The 6,000-nt window shown below is 35.1% G+C and overlaps 1 long non-coding RNA gene across 1 annotated transcript; it reads left to right on the plus strand.

Annotated features, from left to right (window-relative positions):
• Window positions 1-2,336: 2,336 nt before the first annotated feature.
• LOC107793306 (uncharacterized) lies at window positions 2,337-4,425 on the plus strand. Its single transcript, XR_001649679.2, has 2 exons — window positions 2,337-2,476; window positions 4,007-4,425. It is a non-coding gene; the product is annotated as an uncharacterized LOC107793306 (long non-coding RNA).
• Window positions 4,426-6,000: the final 1,575 nt, after the last annotated feature.

A 6,000-nucleotide genomic window follows, 5' to 3' on the forward strand; every position in this document is an offset into this window, starting at 1 on the left:
TAATTTACAAAATACTTTTTTCAAAATAATTTTTCTAACGTTTTCTTCATTCTATACCTCAGAGCTATTTCTCGACTTATAGTATCAGTTTCAACACTTCCATCCAAATACATAAACGCTTATTTAAAAAATCAATTCAACACTTAAAAACACTTTTCAAAACTTCAAACTTATTAGTAGTTATTTACCATCACCTACTCCTAATGGGATCTAACTCTATCACATAAATTAATACATTGGATTAATAGATTACTATCGCTCGATATTTATGTCGAACCGAACACTAGATTCTATAAAGCATCATATCTAGATTTAAAATATCCATTACAAATTCTCATTACTTTAGTATGACTCGCCTTAATCTCAAGAATTTGTTGGGCGAAAACGTTCCAAAGATACTTTTATTATAGTGTGATATTGTTTGCTTTGAACCAAGTCCGTATAGTTTTCCTCAAAAGGTCTCATACCATTAAGAGTATCCAACTCTTTATAAGTAACTTTTTTTTCCTTTTCTACTTTTCATGTGAGACTTTGTTCATACACCCAACAATCTTCCCCTTGAACTAAATTTTACATGACCCATCACCATTCATGGGCTAATTTGGAGATTAACTATGTGCTACCCACATGGTCTTGAGTATTTACGGTCACTGAAGGCCAAAGGCTGCGTATGCGTCTTCAAAGCTATGGGTAAATGTCATCGTAAACCTTGTAGACGGGCAAAGACACTAAGTCGGGCCCCTACGCCACACTAAGTCATCTCCATAGTCACGCCAAACCATTGGCTCTAATAATATCAGTTATTGGGCTAACTGTTATGTGTTGTCCTGATTTTCTTACTATATTTAGTTTTTCTATTCCTTGAAGGAAGGACAACATATTTACCATAATTAGTTTTTAACCTTTTACGAAAAGAAAATATATAATTCTTCCATATTTAACTATTCCTTTTTCTTAGAGAAAAGATTTTGGATTTCTATAAATTGAGAATCATTCCTTCTCATTTAGTGACATCCACAATATTGCCATAAGGCGTTTGAGAGTTTTGCTTAGGCGAAGAATTTTTGGGACAAGTGTTTGTGAGCACGTAATTTCTGCCTTATGTTTAAAATACTCATAAAATATCCAAAATAACTTTTAATTGCTTTTATGGATATTTAGGAATTCTCATTTAGTGGCATCCACAATATTGCCATAAGGCGTTTGAGAGTTTTGCTTAGGCGAAGAATTTTTGGGACAAGTGTTTGTGAGCACGTAATTTTTGCCTTATGTTTAAAATACTCATAAAATATCCAAAATAATTTTTAATTGCTTTTATGGATATTTAGGAATTTTCCTCTATTTTTATTTTTATTTATTTGGCATTTATTTGCATTTTTAGCATAATCAGAAAGCATTTAAAATCATGAAAAGTCAAAAATAATTTCTTCTCTTTCATCTTTTTACATTATAGAGCTAATTTCGTTTTTAGCATTTAGTTGCATGATAATAGCATCTCTCAAGACAAACTCACAGAATACATTAGCATTTCTAGGTTAAATTGAATAGCTTTTTTATTTCTTTTCTTAAACCACAACTCCGGTTAGTTAATTAAATCATTATTAGAGTAAGATAGGTTAATAGGTTAGTTTTGCAATTTAGTACTAAAAAGAAGAGTTTTAGTTTAAGTGGCTAATTAATCAAGGAAGAAAAGAGGCTAGCCAAGTCTTCAGCAATTTGGGCCAATTTTCAGCAGCCCAATGCTTACATTACCCGCCCCAGCCCACTTTCTACCCGGTCCAAGTGCCCTTAAGGCCGGAGCAACAAAACGACGTAGTATAGTGTCAAAACTTCGCCGTTCGTCTTTCTCCACTAACTTAAACGACCCATCTCCCTCATCTCATCAAAACAATTAAACTCACCCCAATGTACTCAGCCGCCCCTAATTCCCCTATTCTGTCCAGCAGCCCACCTTAATCCGCCGTCTTCTGCCTACCGGAATTCGCCTCCCGGCGGCGAATCAGCGCCAAATGCTCCCAAAATCTTACCAAATACTCCTCACATACTCATCATCCTTAATCCATCATCTATTTCCCCAAAACCCATCCAAACTTCTCGATTAGTGAACCAGAAAAATAAAAATTCAACCTTTTCATCCCCTTTCTGATTTCTTCCTAATCTGGCCCTTTTTGGTAGTGACACCTACATCAATCGACTGCTTTTGATGAGAGCAGTTGATTGATGTTGGTTCTGACTTATTTCACGGCGTCTGGATTCCGGTCAAATGGCCGTTGACCGGCCAGAGTCGCCTTGAATCTGTCTCTTCCTCTTTTTAGCGTGTAATGAGAATTGTGACATGAAGCACTAGCCGTTTGAAGAAATTTCGGCCAATGCTTATGTTACAATTTTCATTACTTGCCAAAGTCTTTGCTCGCCGGAGTTTAATTGATTGCCATTAGAGTTCATCTCATTCGCCGGAACTCTTTGACGTCAATTGGTAAAATTTTCTTCCCTTTTCTGTAAGTGTGTTCTAGTTTTTGAAATTATGTCTAAAGCATGTTTTGGTTCGTAATTGGGATTAATTAGTTGTAATTGCTTGATAATTAGTTTAAGAATCTGTTCTGAATTCAAAATTATTTACCTAATCTTCAATCTGAGCATGAGCTCTTGGTTTGTTTGGTCGTGGGTTGGGCCCATTAGATTAAAGTTTTGAGTTTGAGAAGGGCAACAGGTCTAGTGATCGATCCTGGGCTTATTGGCATCTGGCCCAGGCCTAATGCTGAAAGAAATTGGTAATCACAGGGGTTTAAGAGGTAATTGGGGAATTCAATCTAGGGAATCTTTTAATAACTGCTAGGAAGCTTCCTCGTAATGGAAAAGGGGACTGTTTAGCAAGAAAAGACTGAGCAGAGGGTCAGTTATTAAGGACTGGGTGAGTAAAAAAACAGAAAAGAAGTTATTTAAAAGAAAAGAAAAATGTGAATGCAGCCCTAGAGTAGTCTATAAAATAGTAACTCACCCTTCACACACGAAAAGGAGCTGAGAACAGATATTTAGATTGAAAGTTCCTTTTCTGTGATTTGATTTTTCTAGCTTTTAAAAACTGAGAGGAAAAACATAAGGTTTAGGCTTAGTTTCATACTCAAAAACAATTAGTTGCTATTGTTGACTGAAGTAAGTATTCTATATTGCTCGCCTAGACTTCAAAGACTGATTTTCATCTGGAATTGAAGCTGTCTGCTGCTGCTTTACTGTTGAACCTGCTAATCTTTGCTTCTTCTAGCTCAAATATGTCTGATTCAGCCTTTATTTAGCTCTTCTAAGTGTGTTTTCATAGCTTTTGAGGTATTTGTCTCAAATCTCAAATGTAATTGTTGATTGGACCTCCTTATGCTACATAATTTGCTGAAATTTGTTCATTCACATGTTATCAAATGCTTTTCTCGTGACTGTAAATTTGAGTTGAAACTAGATTTGTTTGATTTGATTAATATGAAAAATGTGAATAACCATGAAATCTGTTTCTCTGACTCATATGATTCGATTCATGACTGGAATTTTGTTAACTAGAAATTGACGTTGTATAGGGAGTTTGGTTGATTACTGACAGATTTGTAACTAAGGTTTAGAACATTGAGAACATTGGTATTGAGATTTGGAATTATGACCAGTGCATGATTTGATTCGGGGCTTCACAGATGTAAAAAGGGCCCACTGATTGTAATAGCTGAGTTTTAGTTCTTAGTTTGAAATTTGAGGGTTATTTCTGTTAACACTGATTTGTGTAAAACTCATTTGAAATAGGATTGTAATAATTTGTTCTATCAGTTGTTGCAACTTGCAATTAGCAAAAAATTACGCAAGTTATTTGTGACTATTTGTATTGTAGTTTTTCATTTTATTTTGAACTGTAATTGTAAGTTTGTTGTCCACCCCTATTCATGTCCACTGATGGGCTCGTTATGGAGGCCCAAATCCATTTGGAAGCTTTAGAGCTGGATTTAACTTAGGTTGGAACATGGCACAGATGAACCCTGAACAGATGGAGCACTGGATGAACTCTAATCTAGGAGGGCACGGAGAGATGACTGACCCAGACGGGCATTGTATGAAACATGGATAGCTGATGCACCACGATGAAATGGACGAGGCATCTGAGCGGGCCTATAAGGGCGACCTCTGCTGTGGTAGGACGCCCTCCAGAAGCAACACCGCTGAAACCACCCAAACCAATGGTTAATCACTTGAGCTCACCCTCATATGAGGCAATTGGAGAAGGCTGGTTGTTTCAAAAGGCTATGACATATTGGGCTTTCGCTGTAAGCCCACCTACGAACACTTTTAAGCCTGTTGGAGGTCGAATGGTCTTAACCCATAGTAGTGCTATCTTATGATGAATTCTTACTGAAATAATTAACTGAAAAAGATCCACCAATTAATTCGCCATTGGTTACATAGCATAATTTGTTAACAATGTTTGATAATGATTCGAGTGCCTATATCCGATTATCTTACCTCATTAATTTAACTCAATTGAAGAAAGACTCTTAAGTCTCTAATATTCTGGCAGCTCACGCAAGTTGGCGTTCAAATTTACTTTGATTTGTGTACTTTATCCCCAAATGACTTCATAGCTATAGACCTCAACACATGATCTCAAACAGCTAAAAATAAGCAATTTATGAATATTCCAGGCGCGTTTAATAAAAATCATCGTGGTTGTGGGTACGGTTTTCATGATAATAATACAATAAAAATCATCATGGTTGTGGGTACAGTTTTAATGACATAATACGTAACTCCAAACATGAATGCACGCTTGTGTGACTTGACCCCAACTTCAAAGTAACAATAAAAATAAACATGTTGTGAATTGCGGGTGCGTTACACGCGGCGCTATTTGCGATGTGTACAAAAAGATAAGTGTACGACATCGTAACTTGTTAAAGTAAATTCCATAAATACTTGAAATGGCCAAAATATTTGTTCAAAAGCGGTAAAAGGTAAAATGCACAAAAGGTCTAAAACATATAATAATCGGATAATTAAGTCAGGTGTAATTGTAAGGCGATCGTGCTAAAATCACGGAATTCGAGAGTACCTTACACCTTCTTCCGGGTTGACAGAATTCCTTACCTAGCTCTTTTGTATTTCGTAGACTTATACGGAGTCAAACTTTCCTTGATTTGGGATTCAAAAATAATTGGTGACTCAGAACACCGTTAATTAAATAATTTTGAATAGCGACTCTATAATTAAATAAATAATCTCATTTCAATAATGTCACTTAAATTGAAAAAACTTCTTTCCCCGTAAAAATGAGGTGTGACGATGTTAGCCTGCCACTTGTGTGTGTCTCTTTGTGAGGTTATTCTCTCGATATTTTATATTCTCTTTTATATAGTGGACTGCTCATATCCGCCTGTGGACGTAGATTAATTTACCGAACCACGTTAAATGTTTGTGTCTCTTTTAGTATATTTCTTTTTGTTTTTTGATTTATCGCCGTTCTAGGTTTGCTTTGTTAGCTTTTGCATGACACGTAATTATTTCGATCCTAATAAGTGGTATTAGTCAAGTTAGAGAAATATTTTTCTCAAAAGTACTTTTGGCGTTGAGTAGTTTGTGTTGAATTAATTAATTTGAAAAATACTTCTAAGCAGCAATTAATGTTTGGTCAAACTTTTAAAAATTGATTCTAAGAGCCTGTTTTGCCAAGCTTTGGGAGGCCAAACATTTTTTTTGGGTCAAAAAAGTACTTTTTCGAAAACTTAAGGTGTTTCTAGTTTAAGGTGTTTGGCTAAAATTAAAAAGTACTTTTGAGTATCAGCAGAAATAATTTTTCTACTTTTGGGAAGAAGCTACAAACTCTAGTTTCTTCCAATAAGCAGAATCAGAAAATTAATTTATTCAAGAAAAAAATAATCTTACAATAAATTTATATTTTTCAAATTATACCTCATTGATTTAACTTTTTTTTATTTTATTTCTACTATACATTTCTTCTCTTTTTTATTTTAA

Source organism: Nicotiana tabacum, chromosome 15 (genome assembly GCF_000715075.1).
Source record: "Nicotiana tabacum cultivar K326 chromosome 15, ASM71507v2, whole genome shotgun sequence".
Classification (NCBI taxonomy): Eukaryota; Viridiplantae; Streptophyta; class Magnoliopsida; order Solanales; family Solanaceae; genus Nicotiana; species Nicotiana tabacum.